The following is a 24,712-nucleotide window of genomic DNA, read 5'->3' as shown; positions in this document are numbered from 1 at the left end:
TAGGTTCCTGGTCGGCGGCCTGGGCTAGCAGGGTGGATGTCATTTAACTTTCTGTTTGTGTTTCGTCCGTAGTCGGATGTTGCTCTTGTGTATGATGTTGTTGTCCTCATGTGGCATTGTATGCCTCTTGTATGTATCCCCAACTATTATGTAATGGTACGATGTAATGATATCCACCTTGCAAAAGCGTCTCCAATATGTGCTTCTATCCTTGGTAGGACCTTCGAGTTCCTTTAGGATAGGGTCGCATATTGGGCCTGACAAGTTGGTATCAGAGCCTCGACCGACTATAGGAGCCCCCTTGATTGTTCGTAGTTTGTCTATTGTCGAGTCTGGAAGAAAACTATTTTCGGAGTCTAGTTATATCAGAGAGTAGGAATTCTTTTTACTCCTCAGCCCCTTCGTCGCTCTGGTGAGGAATCTTGACGTAGGTGTTTTGAATTACTCCTCTTCCCCTTCAAATTTCTTTAGGATTATGCGGTTAGTTTTTTGTTCGTTGGTTGTCAACCCTTTTCATCCGGTGCATTTTGTCATCAAGACGATTCGACCCTCTTTGTTTTTGCAAGTTTAATCCTCAGTTCTCTCTCAATGAAGTTGTTTATCTGTCCTCAGTTGTCTTTTTTTCCCACCGGCCCCTCCTTTTTTCTTCTCGGAGCCATAGTCCGTAATCGAGTATCCATCCTACTCGTGTGAAGCCTTTGCATTCTTTCAACCGGTGTTTCATCTTCAAGCTATTCGTCGGTTATCCCTTCCAAGTTGCCTTGGTTTTCCCGCCCTCTCACCCTCTTCTTCATCGAGCCTGAGTGTCTTTCGAGCATCAATTTCATTCGTGCGAAACCTCTTCAGTCTTTCGTCAATTGTTTCAACCGGTGAATACTCGTCTCGTTTGACATTCTTCATCTCTTTTTCTTCTCCAGTGGACTCAATTCAAGATTTTGGGTTGATCGTATTCTTTTCCTTGGATAAATTGTTTTCTCTGCTCGTTCGCCTCTCGCCAATTTATCCTTCCGGAGTGCTCAAGACATCTCATAAGATTCGTCTGTGTTCGAATTAATTCGAGGTTGTCACCTCATCCAAATATTTCAATTGTTCGGGTGCATCATCTCCTCTTCAATCCTTTTTCAACGGTGTTTTCCATTTAATGGGCCCTAACCCACAATTCTTTTCCCAGAATCTTACCTGATCCTTCTAATTATTCTAGAGTTATTCTCAAATTCTTTTCAAAGTGTGACATAAGAATGGATCCCATTAGTCACATGCTTTCTCCTGATTGTTGTCAAATTCTTTTCATCTTTGGTTCAACCCTTCCTCTTTTAATTCTTGCGAAGTGTCTCAACAATTTTGGTGGTGTTTCCCGTCGTCATTTGAAGACCGAAGAAGAGTTTGTCCTCTAAATCTTGTTCGTTCTCTCGAAGATTCGTCGTTTTAACTTCATTTTATCCTCTCGAATTATTCCATTTGTCAGTTATTTTTTTTCTTACCCATCCGGAGTATGTCAGGAGTTTTTTTTTCGTTTCTTTTCACCGGACGCAATCATTCCAGAAGAATTCTTCGTCCTCACATTTCAGCTACCGTTATCCAATTATCTCGGCGCTTCGTACAAGTGTTCTTTAATCAGCTCGTAATCTCTTTGTTCTTTTGCATCTAAATCCCCTCAAGCATATTTGTTCTTCTAATTCTTTCTGGTGATTCATTCTCTTTCATTAGTCATTTTCGAATTCTTACGGTGGTTCGTTCAAGATTCTTTTGCCTTGATTATCATTTTAATCCATTCGTTCTTTCCAATCCTACCGGTGGTGTATTGAAGACCTTCCTCAAGGTTGTGCCATATTATCCTTAATCCTTTTCAAAAATAATAAGTAGTATGCAAAATCCGTTGCTTGTCATCAATTTAATTTGATGAGGATAAGCATAACGTAATTCTTATTCTTATTTCATCGTCGTCAAAATCCCTTCCTTCGGAGCTTGTTCTTGATGAATAAATTCTAGTTCCAAGTGTTTTCATATTTTGTTTTCCGGAGTTCAAATTTCCTCGCACGTCTTGTCGGAACCTCCATCTAAATCATCCTTCATTTCTATCTCATCATCCTTTTGTCACCGGAGTTCTTCATGGTGGTTCTTCATGATTTAATTCATTCTTCAAGAGTTCATCAAGATTTTTGTTGGAGGAGTTCAAGTATCTTTTCTTCTCGCGTCTTGAAGTGCAAATAATACTCCATTTTCTTATGAAGTGGAGTTTTGCATTTCTTCATTCTTCTCAGCTATTCAAGCTTTTGGTGGTGGCAGAGTTTCAGCTCAAATTTTGAGAGGATTTTCCATAAATCCACAACAAGCTTATTCTTTTGTTGTTGATTTTCTCAACAACTCCGTTCAATTCTTCCTTCTAAGGATGCTATCAAATTCATGGTGGAAGTTGTTGTTCTCTCATCCGTTCTTTTCATTCCATTCTTTGAATCCTTCCGCAGGCATTGCATTGTTCATCTCGTCAAGTGTCATCCCATCTTGTGAAGTTCATTTCTCCATTCCTTTCATTTTCAGCTGGAGTGCTGCCCAAATTCTTTCAGTCTTATTCCTTTTCTATCTTGTTCTAACCAGAGTGGTTTCAGAGTCTACCTTGTTTCTTGAGCCTTTCATTCTCGTCATATTCTCCATTCCTCTTTTCTACCCAAGTGCTCTCGACTTTGTTCATCTTCTCTCTTGCATTCTTACTTCACCTCTTCCTCTTTCTCTTCTCTCTCGTTCCTAAGATCTTGGACGAGATCAATTGTTAGTGGAGGAGAGTTGTAACGCCCCGAGAGCGATGCGCTAGGTGTCTTCCAGTTATTCGCCGTCGTTGCCATGTCCTTTGCTTCTGTGTTGCATTTTGCCATGTCATCATGTGCATTTTATCTGCATGTTTTTCAAAACTTGCATTCGTTCATGTTCCCCTGGTTCTCTCCGTTGTCCGTTCTGAGCCCAACCACACTCCCACACGCACCCGACACCCCTCTCAGACCTTGTTTCGTGAGCGGGAGAAAAACGTTCTTGGAATGGGTCGAGATTTGTCGAGTGGCCTTGGTACATCACCGGTAGGCCGCCTGTCAAGTTTCGCTCCATTTAGAGGTCGTTTGATGCCCCAGCGGTTAATCGGGTAATCGCAAAAGCCCCTCTCTCTTTGCAGCCCAACACCCCTCCAGACAGCCCACTAACCCATCTAAACCCCCTCCATGCTCTCCGTCATTGGATCACGATCGTGTGGGCGAAACCGCATCTCATTTGGACACTCCTAGCTCCCTCTACTTATAAATATGTGCACCCTCCTTTCCAAATCGCAGATCAAACCCTACCCTTCTTCCACCTCGCGCTCAGACAAACCCGCCGTCGCCAGACACGTCCACCCGCCACCTCACCTCGGCCAATAGCGCGCTGCCACGTCGCCTTCCCTGCCGCCTTAGCCAACCACCGCCCGCCACCTCACCCGCGCCCTGCGCCCACATCCCCGCACCGTGCCGCAGCCCGCCCGGGCCCGCAATTGGTCTTCCCCGGCTCGGCCGCGCCCGCGCGACCTGAGCCGCTCAGCCGCTGCCTGCTCGCTCTAGCTCCCGCGCGTGTCGTGCCCCGCCGCCCGACCGAGCCGCCGCTAGCCGCGCCCGCCACGCGCTCCGCCGTGCCTCTCCGCCCCGCCACCGCCGCCGCCTGCGCGCCATGCCCCAACCCGCGTCGTATCTCGCGCCGAGCTCGCCGGCCGGGCGCCTCCTCCTCGCCGCCCGAACTTGGCTCGCCGGAGACCGACCTCGCCGGAGTCGCCCACCTCACGGGAGCGCGGATCCGGTATGGTTGGATCAGATCCACCCATCCACCGAACCAAACGCATGTCCCTACCCCAGATCTCCCCGTCCCGCACGCCTCCGTCCTGCGTTGACTTTCGCGGAGGTAAAAACGCCCAAGTCCCGGAGTTCCTGTTGCATCATGTGCTCAAGTTCATAATGACATATCTCCATGCTCGGTGCTTCGATTTGCGCATATGATATATCAAAATGATCATCTCTTGATTCTCTAGATAATGGTTGCTTTTACATTCATGCTACTGTTAGTATTGATGGCTTAATCTTCGTTGCAGAACTGCTAAGTGGTATAAACTGCCGTAATCTGCTCATTGTTAACCTCATGTATGCATCTTGTGAGTGGCGTAACTTTGTCCCTGTTGATCCTATGATGATGCTCTTGATATGAAAATGTTCTTCTCGTCATGATCTACATGTTGGTGTGCTTTTCCTTCATGTTAGGTTGCATATTGATATATTAATCCCTGTAGCAAAAGTTCATGTTGTTAACTGCTGGAAACTGTTGTAACTTGCCTATTTGTCATTTTTATATCTTTTTGTGTGATTTTATTTTGAGCATCATGTCTACATGTTTTAAGAGCATAATCATACCATATTTATAGGAGTGCAATCCATTTATTTTGGTATTCCCTGCAGTGAGTGCATCAAGCTTGTGAAGTGGGCTACTCGCTGTTAATGTTTTGTCAATGCTGAAACTGCTATATCATGTTGCCACGTTTGCTTGATGCTACCAATTAATCCATGCATAATATGGAGATGCTTAGTTGACATGTTTTGTTTTCCATGTTATGCTCTATCATACGATGCCTTTTTATGCCCCATATATGTCTTGTAGAATATGTTTTCATTGCCATGAACATGCCTACATGATGTTCCAGTTTTCTGTTAACTTCCTGATGCCATGTTGTGAGCTTGATATTAGTTAATATGTGCCTAGTTTGGGGATGCTCCAATTACATGTTTTGAACTATGTTGTGAGTACTTTGTTCACATGCCATGGTTTTTAATTTTCAATATCACATGCCTCTGTTAAATGCTTGCAAACATGCTATCATAATGTTGCTGTTTTACACTTGCTGAAACTGTTTCAACATTCAATCTTGTCTTGTTGGTTCCTACTAATGCATGAGCCATATGTATATGATGCCATGATGTCATTTGCTATTTTTAATGTGTAATTTTATGCCATGCCCTTTGTTGCTATGTTTACTTGCTGTAGCTTGTCTCTTTCTTGCTCTCAAGTTGTCATCATAATAACTCTGCTCATGCATATGCTCCTGTGTTACAAAGTTGCATTTTGCATTGATCATATTGGTTTAATATTGATACCTATGAATCTGAACCTTAATGATATTTCAAGCATGTTATCTATAAATGAAGGGTATGTCAAGTTTATGCTCATATGATTCCTGTAGCATGTTGTTTCGATGGTTGCAAAGTGCCTAGTTGCTGTCTTGGGCAGATTGTTGTTATATCTTGTTTGGAGTGTATGTGTTGCCCCGTTGCTCCGTTTTGAGCATGCACTATGTGAAACTTGCTTAGAATTGTATGTAGTTTCATATTATCATGTTTAATCCATGCTTTGAGTGTGTTTGCTTGATGGTAGAATGTCTTTTTCCTCAATGCCATGTTTAACTTGATTTGCTCATATCTTCTAGGCCGTAGCGCCAAATTAAATGAATTTTATGTGTAACTTGACTAGAATTTCGTGTGGATCATCTTGGTGCATCTTAACTTGCTGTTTAACAACTTGAACATAAGGTTTATTCAGATCTGGCCCAATTTAGAAAGTTGCATATGAGGACTTCCCGGATTTGTTATATGTTGTTGTCGGCCTCATTTAATCATGCTTTGAGGTGTTGTTCTTGTATGTGTCATCTCTTGCCATGAGTAGCATCATATAGCTTTGTCATGCATCGTACTTGGTTGAACATCATGTCATGTTTATGTGTTGTGCGTTTACCATGGTGTTTGCTTCTTTCCGGTTGTGCTTCTTCTCAATAGTTCCTATTTAGTTGCGATTGTGAGGATTCGTTCGACTTCACTTGGTTCATCTACGCCCGTTCGTCTTCTTCATGGACTCGTTCTTCTTCCTAGCGGGATTTCAGGCAAGATGATTGTCACCCTAAATCTCACTACTATCATTGCTATGCTAGTTGTTTCGATGCTATCACTATGTCGCGCTTCCTACCACTTGTTTATCAAACCTCCCAAATTGCCATGTCAGCCTCTAACCATTTTCACCTTCCTAGCAAACCATTGTCTAGCTATGTTACCGCTTTTGGTCAGCCCCTCTTATAGCGTTGTTAGTTGCTGGTGAAGTTGAAGATTACTCCATGTTGGAACAGGATTATGGTGGGATATCACAATATCTCTTATTTAATTAATGCATCTATATACTTGGTAAAGGTTGGAAGGCTCAGCCTTTTGCCTGGTGTTTTGTTCCACTCTTGCCGCCCTAGCTTCTGTCATACCGGTGTTATGTTCCTTGATTTTGCGTTCCTTACGTGGCTGGGTTTATGGGAACTCCTTGACAGTTCGCTTTGAATAAAACTCCTCCAACAAGGCCCAACTTTGGTTTTACATATGCCTAACAACCTATAACCTTCCCTTGGGCAGGCCAACTGAAGGGTCATCTTTATTTTAACCCCCCCAGGCCAGTGCTTCTCCAAGTGTTAGTCCGAACCGGGCGATGTCCGGCGCCCCCAGGGCAACCAGGGTCTATGCCAACCCGACGTCTTTCCCATCTGGTGTGCCCTGAGAACGAGATATGTGCATCTCCTATCGGGATTTGTCGGTACATTCGGGCGGTCTTGCTGGTCTTGTTTTATCATTGCCAAAATGTCTTGTAACCGGGATTCCAAGACTGACCGGGTCTTCCCGGGAGAAGGAATATCCTTCGTTGGTTGTGAGAGCTTATAATGGGCTAAGTTGGGACACCCCTGCAGGGTATAAACTTTCGAGAGCCATTCCCGCGGTTATGTGGCAGATGGGAATTTGTTAATATCGGGTTGTAGAGAACTTGTCACTTGACTTAACTAAAACACATCAACCGCATGTGTAGCCGTGATGGTCTCTTCTCGGTGGAGTCCAGGAAGTGAACACGGTTTGGGTTATGTTTGGATGTAAGTAGTTTCAGGATCACTTCTTGATCATTACTAGTTTGCGACCGTTTGCATAGCTTCTCATCTTATTCTTGTATTCGGAAGTTAGCCACCATACATGCTTAGTCGCTGCTGCAACCTCACCACTTTTACATTTCATACCATTAAGCTTTGCTAGTCTTGATACCCATGGTAATGGGATTGCTGAGTCCTCGTGGCTCACAGTTTATTACAACAACAGGTACAGGTACAGGTAATGCGATGATCATGACGTGAGAGCGATGTTTACTTGCATTGGTGTTCTTCTTCTGCTTCTTCTTCGATCAGGGGATAGGTTCCTGGTCGGCAGCCTGGGCTAGCAGGGTGGATGTCGTTTGAGTTTCTATTTGTGTTTCATACGTAGTCGGATGTTGCTATTGTGTATGATGTTGTTGTACTCATGTGGCATTGTATGCCTCTTGTATGTATCCCCAACTATTATGTAATGGTACGATGTAATGATATCCACCTTGCAAAAGCGTCTCCAATATGCGCTTCTATCCTTGGTGGGACCTTCAAGTTCCTTTAGTATAGGGTCGCATATTGGGTGTGACATACCGTATCTCTATACATCTTGTCGACGCATATAACTGCATCCCTATTTTTTGATGGGATGGAGATGACTCCCATAGGGCCCAACATCTTCAAGGTGTTATAAGCATAATTGGACGTCATAATGAACTTGGCCAAAGCTGGACGACCAAGTATTCCGTTGAATGGTAGGGGAAGCTCAACAACATCAAACACAACCTTTTCAGTCCTGAAGTTTAATTCCCCGCCAAACATCACTATCAAAGTAATCTTTCCTCTTGGCTAGCTCCTTCCTTGGTTGATCCCCTGGAAAGTGCCAGACTTCTTTAGGTCTTTGCCAGTAATTTGAAGTTTCTTAAGCACATTAGGGGAAATCAAATTCAACCCTGCTCCACCGTCAACCAACATCTTTGTGATCTTAAGGTTGCAGATTGTTGGTGAAACCAACAACGGCAAGCATCCAACGGCAGTGGTCTGATCCGGATGACCCTCAACCTAAAAAATGATGGGCATGCGGGACCACTCGAGTGGTTCTAGAGTGTTTGCTACCGGCTCTGCCGCGTTGACTTCATGCGCCCACTTCTAGAGTTGGCAGTGAGAGGAGTGCAAGGATGCACCCCCGTCAATGCACATTGCTTTGGTAGCCTTCTGAAATTCCCGCTCACTGGTTTCATCATCCTCCTCTTCACTGTTATCTTCACTTTCCTTTTTCTCATGATCTCTGGCAGGTTTCTCCTTCCACTGATCGACCTTGCCACAATGATTACTATGGCCACCATGACCTTTCCCACTAGCGCTGTCCTAGCCTCTCTCCTTATCGCGCCTTTCATATTCAGCCTTCTGCCTTTCAACCAGCTGTTTGACTTGTTTACAACCTTGGAGATCTTGGCCCTTGGTTCCGTGGATTTTGCAGTATAGTTTACTGGATTGACCAGTTTTCTCAGCTGCTGCAGCCGCTCGTCAATTAATGCAAGTAGAAACTTCCTTGCCTGGTGCCTCGGTCTTTGCTTTCTTGCCGGTGATAAGATCACCGAAGCTCTAAACGGCCATCACTTATTTCCCTTTACTCTTCTTGTTGCGCTTTCTGTTCCTCTTCCTAGGGGTGGCAGCATCGTCATCGTCTTCTGAATCGACTTCGACATCAACCTCCTCCCCTGGAAGTCTTCTCCCCTCTTCAGCATGAGCACTTGTCCGCCAACTTGTAGAGTTCATTGATGATCTTTGACAGCCAAACATTCATCTTACCACGCATCCTTCAATTGCGCACATTCATGTGGAATGCAACAATTACGGCTGTCGGATGTATCTTGGGAATGTTGCGGTGCACCCGACCAAATCTGTGTAGGTACTTACGCAAACTGTCCCCTTCTTTCTATAGAAAGGTCTGCAAGTCACTCGGCTAGCCTAGTTCCTGATGGCCACCCGTAAAGGCGCCTACGAACTCGTTGCATAGGTCTACCCCTGAAGAAATGGAATCCTCCGGCAGGTGCATAAGCTAAGACCTCACATTAGGCTTGAGGGCCAACGGGAAGTAGTTGGCAAGCACTTTCTCATCTCTTCCCCTGACAGCTTGAACAACAATCATATAGATGCCCAAAAACTCTGCCGGGTTCAATTTTCCGTTGTATTTCTCCAGCAAGCCAGGCTTGAAGGTGTGGGATGAGGGCCAACAGACTTGAGGCAACTCACGAGTGAAGGTGGGGTACCCTACCTCATAAGGCAGTTTCCCACCAGCACTAGGCGCAGGTTCGTCAACGTCTGGGTCGTTGCGCCTGTCAGATTGATGGCGTGCCTCGCGGCGCTGCTCGATGGTGACACAGGCTTCTTCCTTCTTCCAGTCCTTCTATACTTGGTGTTGATCTTTCTGAGCCAGTGGGTCGGACGAGGCCATTGACGCCTTGTCAGGCTCGTCGACATCCTGGGTTTGCTGAGCCTGCTGTGGTTGCCCTTGGGTGGGCCACCGCGGATGGGGCTGCATCGTGGGTGTAGTCCTCTCAACTTGGCCACCAGTGGGGGCTGCCGGCACCATTTGCATGTCGTGAAGGTACTCCATGCTGCGACTTATTGGCTTCAGCAAACCTAATGAGGCTTTGGATGGTAGCTCTCCATTCATCCATCTTGTCTGCTGCTGGGGCAAAGTTCGGCAATAGCTGAGCTCTCACCATTGCTTTGTCCACCGTACCTAGCATGGTGTTGGAGGCAGAGCGCGATGCCGCTGTAATCCTGGTCAAACCAAAAGGAGCGTCCTTCTGCCCCTACCGCCTTGGAACAATCACAAGGGCAGTCTAGCGCGGCTGAGGCTGTTCTTGGTGGCCAGGCTCTTGATCAGCTGGGGCCTTCCCATGCGGACGCAGTTGTGGATCGATAACGCCACTTGGGGTCTTTTCATGCTTGCCCTGCATGGGACAGAGTGCATGTCTTGACGTCCCCCTCTAGTCGGTGCGGCTAGAGGATCTTGTCTCACACAAGAGCGAGCATCGACACTGCGCTGATTGCGCTCGCTGGTGCGGCGAGGAGGCAGAAGTTGGGCATCACCTTAACCTGCACCGGCATGAGCATGCTCGCCAGCAGGTTGGGGGAACTGGGCCGCGTCTACGGCCACGGTTCCCACTCTGGCTGCAGGGGGAGCGTTAGCTGCACCGCCTGTGGTGCCTGCCTCACCCGCTGTGGCTGTAGTGTCCATGACGCCCGTAGCTGCAGGTGAGGAGGCCTTCGAACCGGATGATGCAGAAGGTGATGAAGATCGACGCACTAGCTAATATCTCAGATTCGTACAAGCGATCAGTCCCCTACCTAGTGTGACAAAGATGTCGTGGGGAAACACAATCACCTATGGAGCAGGGTTGCCCCTTCGAGGTTTGGTCAGGGGATGATCACATTGCACAAAGGGCAAAAACAACAGGGCAACACGGTAATGGACGACTCTTTTACCCATGTTTGGGCTGCTTTGCAGCATAAAACCCTACTTCTGCTATGGTGGATTGCACTGAAAGAACACGAAGACATGGAGCGCTCAAGCCCGAGAAGTGTGCCTCAGGGCGAGCAGCTACGCGTGTACAAGTGATGAGGGATCAAAGATTTGAACCCCTTGCTAGGTTGCCTTGGGCCTCCTTTTATAGCTAAAGGGGCGACCACATTGGCAAAATAGTCATTACGGCATGATTAGATAGCTAACGGTGTTATCATACCTAACTCTGGCAATTAGGACAAAGCGCATTAAATGCACTGCTAGGTGTCATGCTGAGGTTGAAGCCTGGCAAGCCTGCCGCCCACTTATCCATATTTCTCTTATTAGCATGACATGCCATGAGGACAGGAGTTAATAAAGTTGATCTCTTCTCCAGCAGGTTGACTCGTGCGCTACAGGATCCACCTAGCCACTCGAGAGCTCGACGCGGCACTGATTAGTGACTGGTGTGTGATGAGGTTGAGTGGTGGTGCCTTGGTGGGGAGGCCTATCGGCACAGGGCATGTCGGGCTCTGTCTTGTGGTCTTGCTTCGATCTTGGCGGCCCCGGAATCCCTGCCAGGGCGACTTGGGCTTGGTCTGAGGTGCAATCTTGACTCCGCTAGGCTCATTCGCCTGGCAAGGGAGCCTTTCCTGGAAACCCTCTAGTTGTCTTGGCCTTCTTAATGCGCTCCTTGATCTAACAAAAAGTGGCTTCTCTGGCTTATCTCATGTCATCCATTGGTATTTGATGTATGATTGTCAACACGCCTATGCACAAGTCCAGGCGGCAAACATAAATGTTTGTTGCACCGACACCAGTAAACGAAGTGGGTACATGCGGCAGCAGTTATACTACCCCTCCTCCCTCGCCCGCTATACGCCCGGAAGAACACGCCTCCTCGACGCATTCAAACGCCTCCATTAAACTGGTCTGGAAGTCGAGAAACCTATTCCGACCACACGTCCATTCACGAGTGGGTAACTTTACTTAAATTTTATTTGCTTTACTAAAATTTTATTCTTAAAACAAGCAAGGCATTGGCTGGTTCTATCAGTGCCACACGGTCAACATGCAAAACAATTAGAATTATTATTCATAGGGCACACACGATCATCTCATTTGCAGCACTTACACACTTACAATACTACCAAGTTTTAACAACTTGTTATGGTGGTTGTCCTCTGCATGATCATGCCATGGTTCCCAGCTTGCAAGATTCACAACCAACCCATAAGATTCAAATAATAAGTACAACAAAGATGCCTACACATCTCAATGATTGAAAGATGAGAGCCCATAGTACAACTAAAACATTGTGAGAATGTGAAGAAATAAATAAAAATCGATCGACTCTTCATGAAAGAAATTTGATTCAAGGATTTGCTAAAACATTGAAACCAGTCCTATTTACGGCCATCAGGTCGAACATTGGTAGATGGAATGTTTTGCATCCCTGGTGGTACTACCACTTCCAATATATCACTACAAAAAAAGACACATCCGTGACATCTTGTGCCGAACGAAATTCTTTTTTGTCATGCTTATGACACTTCTGTGACGATAATTGTGACAAAACCTGGTATCATTATAGATGTGGTGGGATCCTACTTCTATGAAAAAAATCATGACAAAAAATGGGCTTTTCGTCCTGGGCGGGCCGAAGACGCAGTTTCATGACATTCTTTGGGCCGTCCATGATGGAAAAACCGTTGTAGAAGCAAGGGCGAGGAAAATATCGAGGAGTTCCCAGTTACGGTGGGTGGTCGGGGCTGAGCAATGCATAGAGGGATTGTGTGTTTCTCTCGTACATGTACGTGTGTGGGTGCGAGGCATTGGGCTCTAATTGAACCCGAGTGAGGCATTTGCCTACTGAACCCGAGCAATTGCACTGGCTGCGTGTTACTGAACCCAAGCGATCGATTGATCCCTGGCTGTTAACTGAACTCGATCGAGCGATTCCTTCGCTACTGTTGCTAACTGACGCCAATTGAACCTGCTGCTTCTTGACGAACAGTGAGTGTTGTTGGGGGTTGGATGAACAGTTCCTAGTGGGGGTTGGATGGATAGGACCCAGTGGTAGTAGAGGTCGTTGCCGCTGGATGAACAGGACCCCGATCGAGCCGATTGGGGGTGGATGAACAGGACCCCGTGGAGGGCTAGTTGAACAGTAGCCAGTGGAGGGTTGGATGAATAGTAGCCCGTGGTGGGCTGGTTGAACAGTAGCCGGTGGAGGCTGGATGAACAAGAGCCCATGGATGAACATTAGCTTGTGGAGGCAGGAGGGAGACGCCATGGATGAAGAATCGCAGGTGGAGGATGGAGGAGGTCCACGGTGGATGAACGGTAGCCCGTGGAGTCCCGTTTTGCAGTACGCCACACCCTCCCGATGAGCAGGACCCCCGATTCGACCGTAGGAGGTCGAAGAGAAGTATGTTTCCTCCATTTTGCTGTATGCCACACCCCTCCTGATCAACAGGACCCCGTTTCGACCGTAGGAGGTCGAAGAGAGGTCTGTTTCCTCTGTTTTGCGGTAAGGCATAACCCTCCCGGTGAATAGGATCCCGTTTCGACCGTAGGTAGTCAAACAGAAGGTCGTTTCCTCAATTCTGCGGTACACCAGGCCTCATTTCGGCTGTTCCGTCCAAGTCGGTTGGCTCTCGATGAACATGACGCACCGTTGCCTCCCGATGAGCACGACACAGTTTCTCCGTTCCGACCCAGCCGGTTGGGTGTCGATGAATAGGACGTCGTCGCTGCTCTTCGCTACCTCTCCATGTACACAAGCCTTGGTCATACGTATGCGCGAGTAGGCGTTCGAGACCCCGCCCGTATCTACGTATGTGGCCGTATTTACTTTCTTGCACCCTGGTTGTATGTACGTGTACATGATATAGACGGGACTGCGTGACATGCTATGTCTGCGCCTCTACTACGACACATGCCCTTCCTTACTCGGCCACGGTTCATCGCTGCAGCCTGCAGACAGACCGATCAACCAGTATGTACGTACACGTTCGTGACCAGACAGACAACCCTACGTACGGTTCTACCGGGTGGGTCCCAGCTTTTAGGGAGGCAAGGAGGCACTCCCTTGCGTGCGAATATATAGCTGGTGGGTCCCAGCTGCTGGGGGGAGAATCATATTTTTTGCCTGTAATATGGAAGCAGTTCCTTGCGTGCAAAGATGTAGCTGGTGGGTCCCAGTAGTCAGGGGGAAACATTTTTTTCGTTAAATACGGTGTCCTGTCCGGTGGGTCCCTGCTCTAAGGTGGAGGAATCATTATGTGGCATGTAATAAGGAGGCACTTCCTTGCTGCAGCCGTGGACCTAACTATCAACCTCTCCATGTACAGTCCTCTTCCGATGACTCATTTGTTGACTATGCTGCATCGATCGCATCCAAGGTGGTGGACGATAGCGAGGCCCCGGATAGCAACGAGCCAGAGATGGGAAGACGGGGAGTGGAGTCACAGACGGATATGTGTACGAGGGTTAATTGGTTCTGCTGCGGCGTGGTTCAGCAGTCGGTGGAGAAGAAAGGAGGTGTGGAGGGGTAGAGGGATGGCCTGGCCGGTAGTGGGGTAGAATTTCACCTTGAAGCATGCTAAGCAGAGCTACTAGTAGCATGAGGCGGGAGCAGGTGTTCCCGGTGGCGTAGGAGGAAGAAGACGAGAGATTGAAGATGGATACCGGTCATTAGATGTAAATCCAACGGCTATCAATGTCAGAATCATTTGTTGACTGAGTTGACAACGACTTGCATTGGCTTTGACATATGGCCCACATTTCAGCCTCCAAAAATGTGGCACATATTCAACCCATTTTTTTCAGAATTTACAGTCCATTTGATATTTTTTAAGAATTACAGTCCATTTGCTGGGCTGGGTGAACAAATAATGTAGTGTCCATACGACCCATTATTTTAACACTACAACCCATTTTCACTCTCTCTAAATACACGAATTTGCTGGGCTGGCTGAACAAATAATGTAGCGTCCATGCGGCACATTTACTTTTTCCTAAAAAATTGCAGCCCATTTGCACTTTCTCGAAATACATGATTTTGCTGGGCTGGTTCTAATTATAACGTTGGGTTGGGCGCATCAATGTTATCAAAAAATAAACAGGGGCTGAGCATTTTGTTATAAATATATTTAAATAATAAGTGTTTAATTATTACATTGGTCCTTAAATCTTGCCAAGCTTTTGTACACAATCACCAGGATTTTCGTTGCCTTAATGTAAAAAAATCCAGGATATTATTGTTAAAAAAATTATTTTTATAAGTTAATATGATGTGGAATATTGTTTTCTGATATATGTAAGTATCTGTTAAATATATGATAACAATAACAATAATATATAATAACAAATAAAATAATATAAATATATATAATATAGTTAGAAGGTAAACATAAGTTGGACCTGGCGTTCCTATTCTTATATAGAAAAATAGAACAGACCTCTGCATTTTCTTCAAAAAAATACATAAGTTGAAAAAGAAAGCCTAGATGGGGCAGCCCACAACCCAGCTGATACTTGCTAGCCCGCTGATAATAAATGATACCTGCTAGCTCCTCGGCTTTGTTGCAAATTTATCTCCTTTAAAAACTACATTGAAGAACCTAAAAAAATTGTAAATATGTTGACAAACCCGTACGGCCATAGACCTGGTGGGTCCCGACTGTCTGCCTCTCCACGTATAGTCCTCTCATGAATCCTCTAGTTTGATCAGCATGTTCACAATGATCGACAGCGGCTCCACGGCGAGCGCACAAAGGCGGAGGATGGGAATGAACCACCGGAGCCGGGGAAGGCATGCTACAGTAATGATAGATGATGTGCCTTATTTTTACTGAAACTACTGAAATAGCCCAGTGGCCAAGTGACACGCTGTTCCACCCAGGTTTGATCCCACCTGATGTAGTGAAAATATCTCCAATTTTTTTGCCTCTGCCATTATTGACATGTGGGTCCCCATTGTCATCTACGCACACCACGTCCAACACCAGCCAAAACTTAGTCCCTCGTTTTCTCTGTTTTTTGCACACTCGACATTGTGTGGGCATTTTGAAAATAGCATATCATTTTGACTGTTCATCATATGAAGATGTGATATGCATGAATATTGATTAGCATGTTGTTAATTGGCTGGTAGTTCCATTTTTGACCATGAATAAAACTTCCAACATGATGTTATCCCTGTTTGAAAAGGGCGTGTTGATATAAATGATCTGCCTCTGAAACATGCAGTTTCTTATCTGAAACTGAAACTTGTTGTTTATTCTCTCAGAATCACATTGTCTGCACTTTATATTAAACTTATTTTTTAAGTGCTAAAAATAGACCTCTAGAATTCATAAAATACTTCATATGCTCAATACTGCAAATCTGAAATTCAAAAGACATTCATATCTGAAAGTACTCTCAAAATACACAACACAAAACACAATTCACAACTTGCAAATAATGACAACCCTAAGCTCCTCCTAACAATTCACAACCTGCTCGACTATTGGGTGGGGGGCAGTCCCCTCCTATTCCTCGGGGCAGACAGCCATCGCGTGAGACGATGTGAACGGCGAGGGATAGTATGAGGGATAGACGCCTCATACGGCAGGCCTCATACTGGAAATCGACCCAATTCTCCCCGATACACCTTCTGCTAGTGATGAACATCAGTGTACAGCGGTAGTACAAGGAGGGTCCTTGAGACATTACAATCTCTATTTTTGTGCAGATCAACTACAATTAAGCACCGAGTTTGCAGAAACACTTCAACATTAACAATGGGACTAGTTAATGAAACATATACTAACAAAGAGAAGCACTTTCTTTATCTGCATTGGAAATGAAATGACAGAGAGGGCACTCTCTCTATTTTAACTGTATTATTACTTAATTTTATCAGTGGGACTAGGGTCGAGCAGGTGTGTACCGTGTGTCGGAAGGATGGAGGCCGGGGGGGCTTAGACTGGGATGCTGAAGCTGGCTCTTTCAGTCCCTATCTTCCCCCCTGATGTTTCTGTGGTAGCATTTGGGTTGTAATCCAAACTTGGTCGAGCTGGTGCTACGTCCCCCTACCTGCCTAGCTTATGTGGCGAACTTGTCTCCTGCTAGTACTCAGTCCGTTCTAGTAGTAGTTGCATAACTGCCCGTTTACACTGAGATGTTGTCAGATAATGGTTCTCTATGGTTGGGTTTCATTAATGAAATCGGAGGAAACCCCCTCTTTTGATACATAAAAATAAATCAGTGGCACAAGCGGTGCCAAAACATTGCCTCAAATTAATAGTGCCACTAGATTAGGGTGCAAAATAATAGTATTACTGCTTTATCATGGCAGTGCCAAAACAGTAGCACAAGAGCAGACTCAACATGCAGGATCTTTGGCAAATGGTAGGACCAAAAAGGAACATACCTCGTGATGGGAACCATATCTGCAGTCAACGCCATCGTAGAAGGGATGAAACCAGTCACCTATTGGAGATATGCCCTAGGGGCAATCATATATGATGATATTTCCTATGTGTTTACGAATAAAGATAGTCCTTGGACATTATCAATGATGTGTATCAGCAAGTGCGTGACTTGTTTATGGGACTATGCATTGTATGATGACTGTCCTAAAAGGTCCCTAGTCGAAAGGGCTGTGTGGACGCGCAGCCGACTAGACTAGCATATGACACGGTCGATGGCTTGGTCTCACTAGCCATGGAGCATCGGATGCTAACCGGATAATATGGACCTGGAAAGGTCTTGTCGGATCCGACATAGTCGGATCCGAGTCGAGATAAGGTCCGAGTCGGACAGATCCAACTATGAGACGCAGCGATATGTCATCTGTGAGTCTCTAGTACAACATACGTTCTATGTCCTAAGACCTGAGCTGACGCATGTACTCGGGATGGTGATAGACTTGCTTTGGGCCGACCAAACGCTACTCCGTGACTGGGTAGTTACAAAGGTAGGTTTCGGGCTTGTCCAGACCCATGCTGCGAGACGTGGTCGAGCAAGATGGAATTTGCCCCTCCGATCAGGAGAGATATACTTTGGGCCCCTCGTGTGATCCGAACAAGAGAAGCATGGCCATGCGACAAGGATTATGAGATAATCCGGATTGTGGTCGGTATCACTAGAATGAGAAAGAGGTCGGGCTAGCACAAGGATGATAGTCTCGCCTTGAGCCCGACAACATATATCATGAGGCAAAGGGAATAGAAGTGTCACACGTTGTACAGGTTCGCCTAACCAGCTTCATAGTCTGCTTGGTGGTCGGCACGCCTTGCTAGAGTCTGCTACCAACCGTGCAGGTCGGAGGTGATCCGAACTGCGTCCAAGCCGACTTGAACCTAAGGGGTCACGCGCTTAAGGGAAGGAACCTACGAGGTCGGATACGAGGACACTGGTAGGATGTGATCCGATCTGTATTCGGATTGTGGCCGAGTAGACTTGTCGGCTTTAGGGTCCGTTCGAGGCCCAAGTGTTGAGCCCGCGACGGACGCCTATATAAAGTGGAGGTACAGCACACTCATGCGGTTGATCGCGTCGGCGCTGTGACTAGGGTTTGCATGTGTTGCGAATAGCCACCTCCACTCACCGCCGACTGTGTGATCGGACCTAGCAGTCCGCCGCACGGTGTTCCTCCTGCACGCGCGGATACCATTAGAGGCGGTGCACTTACACCGCTCCGGCGAACTTGTACGTGGGATCGGACGACCGGCTGTTCGAGGGAGATCAGACGAGGAGGAGACGATCCACACAGACGCGCGGCCCCAACTCTTCTTCCGCTGCACGGCACTGCGCGTCTAGTGGTAACGATCTGTGATCCATCTCCCGTACCATGTTCTTGGTTGTTCTGCATGTAGGAGTTTTTAATTTGTAGTCGATGCACGCTACCGTAGAACCCAACATCACCAACATGAATGATTCAATTCATGGGACCTTTTTGTGCAGTTCACCTAAAATAAAGCAATGTCCCATGAGCTAGCAGCCTCTTCTTCATTAGTTGCAACAAAATTGAGCAACATCAAGGTTGGTTGTGAAGCTCGTGGAACATTCAACTATAATTTGGATATCATTTGTGCAGTTCAACTAAGATCAAGCGTGAAATGTATATCTTTGTTTGCACAAAAATGTGGAAAGGAGGGTGACTAACAAGTGAAGAAACATACATCAAATGAAAAGAAGCATGTTCATTATCTGAATGGCGATCCTACAAGGATAGTAGCAATTTCTAAAGCAGCAGCATTGCTTGATATTAGTGTGGGCCTTAGGATTAACTATGACAACCGTTAAATACGACATTACTTGGTTTTATATGTCCTTACTTTTAACAGTGTGACTGCTACATTTTATCAATGGCATTACATAAGAGGGGCTCGGGGCAACAAAGATCAGAATAAGATATCTGGGTTGGTCCCATTTTTGTTCGGTATAGCCACCTTATACTGCGTGAGGCTAGCAAATCTAGTGCTGGACATACTCTGTTGAGTTATCGCCCAGTCCCCACTTTATTTCCTTTTTCAACCAATAGATTGGTTTATATTGAGTTTGTACTTCGTTTCCCTTTATTTCCTTATTAGACCAAGAGACCAGTTGGATAGCTAGTCCCTGCTACTTTTCACCCCCATTATTTCCTCTTTCGACTAAGTCCTAGATTCAGGTAACAAATCTTTCCCCACCCCCCACCCCCTTTCTTCCCTGTTTGAACCAAGTAGTACTAGATTCGACTTCATGAACTAGTTTTCCTCTTAACAGTAAAAAATTAGGTGGCTTTCGAATAGCTGATCGACCCTATCTATGAGGGGGCCTGAGAAATAGTAAAGATACAAATGCAGCGACGTTAGGAGCTGGGAAAGAGAGCAAGGCCAGTTTAGTTATACCTGAGGGTCATTGGGATGTCGCTAGGTGGGCAGCCGGAGGCCGGATCTACCCACACTACAGCAGCCTGGAAGAAGGGGTCGGAGGCCCTCCCTAGCCAGCGCTGCATGGGAGAGAACGACAAGGCACGCTGATCGGGACACGCCGGCAGTGGGTAAGAGCCGTTGTGACGCCCCCGATTCAATCGTACACTAATCATGCACGCAAACGTGTACGATCAAGATCTGGGACTCACGGGAAGATATCACAACACAACTCTAAAAACATAAATAAGTCATACAAGCATCATAATACAAGCCAGGGGCCTCGAGGGCTCGAATACAAGTGCTCGATCATAGACGAGTCAGCGGAAGCATCAATATCTGAGTACAGACATAAGTTAAACAAGTTGCCATAAGATGGCTAGCACAAACTGGGATACAGATCGAAAGAGGCGCAGGCCTCCTGCCTGGGATCCTCCTAAACTACTCCTGGTCGTCGTCAGCGGGCTGCACGTAGTAGTAGGCACCTCCGGTGTAGTAGTCGTCGTCGACGGTGGCGTCTGGCTCCTGGACTCCAGCATCTGGTTGCGACAACCAGGTAGAAGGGAAAGGGGAAAAAGGGGAGAAAAGCAACCGTGAGTACTCATCCAAAGTACTCGCAAGCAAGGAACTACACTACATATGCATGGGTATATGTGTAAAGGGCCATATCAGTGGACTGAACTGCAGAATGCCAGAATAAGAGGGGGATAGCTAGTCTTATCGAAGACTACGCTTCTGGTCACCTTCGTCTTGCAACAGGCAGAAGAGGGTAGGTTGAAGTCCTCCAAGTAGCAACTCCATGTAGCATCGCATAGCATATCCTACCCGGCGATCCTCCCCTCGTATCCCTGAGGGAGAGCGACCACCGGTTGTATCTGGCACTTGGAAGGGTGTGTTTTATTAAGTATCCGGTTCTAGTTGTCATAAGGTCAAGGTACAACTCCAAGTCGTCCTGTTACCGAAGATCACGGCTATTCGAATAGATTAACTTCCCTGCAGGGGTGCACCACATAACCCAACACGCTTGATCCCATTTGGCCGGACACACTTTCCTGGGTCATGCCCGGCCGCGGAAGATCAACACGTCGCAGCCCCACCTAGGCAAAACAGAGAGGCCAGCACGCTGGTCTAAACCTAAGCGCACAGGGGTCTGGGCCCATCGCCCATAGCACACCTGCATGTTGCGTGGGCGGCCGCAAGCAGAACTAGCCCCCTTAATACAAGAGCAGGCTTACGTTCCAATCCGGCGCGCGCCGCTCCGTCGCTGACGTCTGAAGTGCTTCGGCTGATACCACGACGTCGGGATACCCATAACTACTCCCGCGTAGATGGTTAGTGCGTATAGGCTCGTAGCCAACTCAGATCAAATACCAAGATCTCGTTAAGCGTGTTAAGTATCCGCGAACGCCGAACAGGGCCAGGCCCACCTGTCTCCTAGGTGGTCTCAACCTGCCCTGCCGCTCCGCCACAAAGTAACAGTCGGGGGCCGTCGGGAACCCAGGCCCAGCTCTACCGGGATGGAGCCACCTGCCCCTTCAGCCCCCATCTCCAAACAGTATCACCAGTAATGTAACAGTGTTAAGTATATAGTATATGCCCGTGATCACCTCCCGAAGTGATCACAGCCCAGTAGTATAGCATGGCAGACGGACAAGAGTGTAGGGTCACTGATGGAACACTAGCATCCTATACTAAGCATTTAGGATTGCGGGTAAGGTATCAATGACTGTAGCAGCAATGACAGGCTATGCATCAGAATAGGATTAACGGAAAGCAGTAACATGCTACACTACTCTAATGCAAGCAGTATAGAGAAGAGTAGGCGATATCTGGTGATCAAAGGGGGGGCTTGCCTGGTTGCTCTGGCAAGAAGGAGGGGTCGTCAACTCCGTAGTCGAACTGGTCAGCAGCAGCGTCGGTCTCGTAGTCTACCGGAGAGAAGAGGGGGAAGAAATAATGAATACAGAGCAAACAAAGCATCACCAAATATAACAAGGCAATACGCGGTGTTCGGTGTGCCCTAATGCGGTAGTAGGTGATACCGGTGAAGGGGGGAAAACATCCGGGAAAGTATTCCCGGTGTTTCGTGTTTTCTGACAGATGAACCGGAGGGAGAAAGTTGCGGGTTTGATATGTTAGGGGTGTGTGGTGGACGAACGGGCTACGTATCCGGGTTCGTCTCGTCGTTCTGAGCAACTTTCATGTAGAAAACTTTTTCATCCAAGCTACGGTTTAATTTCTATTAATTTTCAAAGTTTTATCAATTTTCTGAAATTACTATTAATTCGAAAATAAAGACTAAAAAGCTACGGGTACCCAGCTCTGCATACACGGAAGTGTACTAGAGGCTGACAGGTGGGCCAGTCTGCAATTGACTGGTCCACGGTTGACTGGTCAAAAAGCCTAGTGGGACCCCGATGTCAGTGACTAAGATTTAATTAACACATTATCTATTTTTTAAGGGTTGGATTAGTTAAGCTATGGGCCCCACTTGTCATAGGGCTAGGGTTAGATTAATTAGGGCCATTAGTGGCTTAACCACGTGGCCACGTCAGCACTTCACGGCGGCTAACCGCCGACGCTAAACCGGGGCGGCAGAGCTCGTCGGCCGGCCATCTCCGGCGACGGCCGGAGCTGTGGGTGGGCTCGGCAAGCACATCGCGATGAGGGGCACCGGATGGTGGCCGTGGGGGCTGCTGGAGGTGGGCTGCAGGGGCGCCGGCCTTGAGAGGAGCAGCGCGGGGCTCTGCCTCGCAGCAGGCACGCCGTGCGTAGGGAGCAGGGCGCTGCCGCGGGGAGCGACAGGCGTGAGCGGGCGCCAGCAAGCGCGAGGCCAGAACATCCCAGGGGCCAGGGAGCACGATGGCGCAGCAGAGGGGCCGCGTCGACCGCGAGCTCGCGGTGAGCTCGAACATGGGGAATTCGCGGGCGAACGGGAGCACAGGGGGGTCAGGGGAGGAAGGTAAGCTCACGGGGCCCTGTAGTCGTGCGAAAGCGAGCTCGGGGAGGGCTTGCCGCAGTCGGAATCGTCGGCGAGGTCGACGACGTTCGAGGAGGAAGAAGACGGCATGGTGGTGATGCAGTGGTTCCGGCGTGGTCTCGTGGGCGAGGGAGACGTAGTGGTCGACGCAGGATCTCCAGGACTAGTCGGAGGGGTGCGGGGACGACGGTGGCCACGGCGAAGCGAGGTCGTCGGAGACGGGCGCGCCGGCCCTTCCTCCAGATCGGCAGAGGGGAAAAGGTGGATCTGGGCGAGAGGGGCGAGGTGAGTGGGGTTGAGTGGGGAGGTGGGGACTGGGGAGACCGAGGAGGTGCGGGGAGGCGCCTTATCCCCTCCCAGCGTCGACGCCGGCGAGGTGGTCGGGGGCAACCCGCCCCTGTAGCGACCCGGTCGCGTGAACAGGGAGAGGGGAGGGATCGCCAGGGTGGCCCGGCTGGGTTGGCCACTTGCCCGACGGGCCAAAAGCACAGGGGGTTTTCTCCCTTCCTTTTTTTTGTATTATTTCTTTTCTGTTTGATTACATTCATCAATCTATTTTAGTTTTGTAAAATATTTTAGTAGTACCTAAATTAGTTCTACTAATTACAACACTGCCACAAAAGTTTAAACCTCAAATAAAATGGTTTAATATTTTATAATTAATAAAAGGCATTTATCTAATTGTTTTTGCTACTGTTTTATTTAGTTTAGTGCATTTAAATATTTTTGTAAAGACTTGGTTTACCCACCTATATTACTTATGAATTATTTGGCACATCCCGAACATTTTAGTTTTAATATTTGAAAACCTTTATTTCTTTGACTTGATTTTGAATTCGAATTTGAATCGGTTTTGAACCAACGTGAGTTTAACAACAGTAATCGTGGTGACGTGACCATTAGCAGGGAATTACTGTAGCTTGATTATCCGGGCGTCACAATTCTCCTCCACTACAAGAAATCTCGTCCTGAGATTTAGGAGCACGAGTAAGGGGGGAGGGATCTAGTTACGAAATGCTAACGGATCTTCTCAGTCTTGGTTGCTCTTCTCGAAGAGGTCGACCCATTATATTGATGTCTTCCTTTCTCTGCTTCAGGTCATCATGATGAAGTCATCATCCTTTCTTCGGAAATTTCATCGTACAAACGAAAGATTAAGGGGGTATACCGAAGAATGGATCTCTGCAGGGTAGATTATTTGGTAGACAACAACGAGGGAGGTGGCGGAAAGTAACTCTCAAATTGAAATTCAAGACAATATCGAGAGCAAAGCAAGAAGGTGCAAAATAGAAGTTTCAAGCGCATAGGCAATCGTTCGTTGCCTGAAGCGAAGTGTGAAAGGGGTTCAGAGCAATGGAAATAAGTATTGCGTCTGATACCAGATTGATGATCTCATCGGAAGGTGGCTCGTGAATTACACATGAGGCCACGCGTGAGGAATAACTTTGGGAACAGGGGGTGTACAGGAGAGTCAGGTTTCGATCCTGTGGAACTGTGGGTTATGGGCCCACCATGTGGGTTAAAAATAGGAAGGGCGGAGACGTCTTGCGCGATCATGCAAGCAAGGCATGTCAGAGGGTAGCCGGTCGATTAAGTCGGCAACAACGTCGATACCAAGGGCGAGGGACGAAGAGAACCATTTTCCTGCTCATTGAACGAGGCGGGCCAATAGGCAAAGTTCTCGTCCATCGGTGGTTACCGGAATATCACCAACAATCGTAACAGGGTCTTACTGACGAATTATACATCGAGGTGTTTACATAAGCAGTGAATCTTTACTGCTTAGATTATATAGATCACAAGAATGACAAACACAACAATGGAAAGGAAAATATGAATATCAGATTAAACGGAACAATGGAAAGGAAAATGTGTTAAAACACATAATTCAAGGGTATATCCTTCCCAAGGACAAGCAGAGCAAGATATCCATGACAGGATATAAAGTAGAAAACCATTTAGTTAAGGGGGGGGAAGAATCTCATGATATTACCCATACAACGGTGTTAGGATAAATGATAAATAAATCTAGCATCGTGCTTCAAATGTTCCTGTTGCAAATCGGAGTACCATTGACATGCTTCGAGATAGCATTGACATGGTCTTCAGGTGAAGATCAGACTTTGGAAACACGAAGGATCCATCAGGAATAACTTGTAGAATAAGTCTTACAATTTCCCCATGGATGAACGGATAACCTTGCTGAAAAGGAATCTATAATGATAGGTCCTCCAGCCAGGGGGGGTGCTAGGCATGACATCATGTTACCGGGTCATCAAAGGACAAACAACATAACTCGTGGAAAGTTGTCCCAACCATCATATCTGACCGAGATTCAGATCCAATTGGTGTCATGATGCCTCAGACTCAGGATGTCC

Source organism: Triticum dicoccoides, chromosome 7B (assembly GCF_002162155.2).
Source record: "Triticum dicoccoides isolate Atlit2015 ecotype Zavitan chromosome 7B, WEW_v2.0, whole genome shotgun sequence".
Classification (NCBI taxonomy): Eukaryota; Viridiplantae; Streptophyta; class Magnoliopsida; order Poales; family Poaceae; genus Triticum; species Triticum dicoccoides.
This window is presented reverse-complemented; position numbering follows the sequence as displayed.